The sequence below is a fragment of the Penaeus monodon genome, chromosome 12 (genome assembly GCF_015228065.2).
Source record: "Penaeus monodon isolate SGIC_2016 chromosome 12, NSTDA_Pmon_1, whole genome shotgun sequence".
In the NCBI taxonomy this organism is placed as follows: Eukaryota; Metazoa; Arthropoda; class Malacostraca; order Decapoda; family Penaeidae; genus Penaeus; species Penaeus monodon.
Window position 1 is genome coordinate 892,982 of NC_051397.1, and position 1,859 is coordinate 894,840.

Genomic DNA, 1,859 nt, shown 5'->3' on the forward strand with positions numbered 1-1,859 from the left:
AAATTTTTTAGTCAGTCCGGTCCAATGAAAAGTGAATCTAGTCGTTAAGTATGAAAGAATTACTGTATAATTCATAGGGTTTGTCTTCAAAACAAAATGAACATGACTTATAACTCAATTTGTTATTCCTGCTGTATATAGGGATACAGGTTCTTTTCAGCTTGCCCATGATTCTATGACTGCTGGCCACTTTTCACATAAAAAACAACTCGCAAGCGTTCAATTTTTTCTTTTGGCCAGGTGCTGGGGCAGATATAAAGATGTTAATTTTGTCATATGTCATAATGTCTCCTGAGGCCTAAGGTGAAAGGGTACCTATGGAGATTGTTCCTGTAATACAAGAGGTGTTCTTAAGGGTAGCTATTGGTATTACAGACCACTGCCCCCTACTCTGACCGACGATATAAATGCATTTTAACTTTGACTATGCACTATTCTGAAGCCATTCCACTTAAGATATAGACACTTATATGCCGAGAGCTTAGTAGAAATTTTTCACGTGTTTGGCATTCTCAGGGAGGTGTTATCTAATAGCGAACTCAATTTCGATCAGGTCTCATGAGCGAAATTCATGGACTTGATCATGCTAGCTCAAATGAAATGGTAGAAACGACTCAAAGGGGTCCTGAAATCAGTGCTAAAGAAGCTACATTCTGATCATCCACGTGACTGGGACCGTTGAATGCCTGCAACCCTTTTTGCATACAGGGAAATGCTAAACTATTCTCTTAAATTTTCACCATCTGAGTTATATGGGAGAACAGTAAGAGGCCCCTTTAATATATTGCATGAACTTTGGTCGAATGATGAAATCAACCATGAAGTAATAAGTACCACCGATATGTTACAGAACTTAGAACACGTCTTGAAGAAATACTAAATTAGCTGCAACCGAAGGCGAATTAACAACCGAAACTATAAATATTATTATGACTTCAAGCTAAAAAAGGAAACTAGATATTGGTGAAGTTCTTGTTCTCTTGCAACAAATCACACATAATTAATAATGCAGGTGCAAGGAGTACATTTAAAGATAATGGTGCAGATTATTCAATTAAAGCTCATGGAAAAAAGAAATTATTCCACACAAATATGCTGTAAAAGTATCATCGACGCGAGTCTCTCTTCGAAGGAAAAAGCTGTGCAAGTTTTTGTTGAGGAAAATAGCACTGAAAATCAACTAATGTATTTTAAATCTAACCCCTAACCGTTTGAATGAGATGAAAGAATTAATGTAATGACAATCTGTCTAGTGATCAAGTCAGTGATATAAAAAGTTTGATAACAGATTTTTCTGATGTTCCAGGTATAATTATATCAATTGAGCATGTAATTATGCTAGAATCAAATGTACCTGTGAGCAAGAAACCATACCCTATACCACATAATCTCGTAGATGTTTTAGATGAGGAAATAGATAGGATGCTTAAGCTAGGTATAACTGACCCTTCTAATTCGCCAAACTGTTCACCTGTTGTGCAAGTCAGAAACTCTGACCAAACTTGACTACAACTGAAGATGCTTTAGGTAATTTTCAAATTAAATTTTCTTGTCAGAATTAGACCTTACAAAATGCTATTGGCAGATCCCCCTTTCTGAGGCCTCTAAAAGCTATACAGGCTTTGTCACAAGCAGAGGTTTAATACAATTTGTTATGATGCCTTTTGGTTTAAAAACTTTTGTACGATTAATGAGGATATTAACTTGTGGACTTAAAAACACCGATTGTTATTTCCACAATATTGTGGTTCACAATGCTAATAGGTCTTGAACACATGCAGGATTTGAGAGAACTTCTGAATAGGTTGCAGTTGCATGGTCTGATGGCTGGGACCAGTGCAAAGTGCTACTTTGGTTAT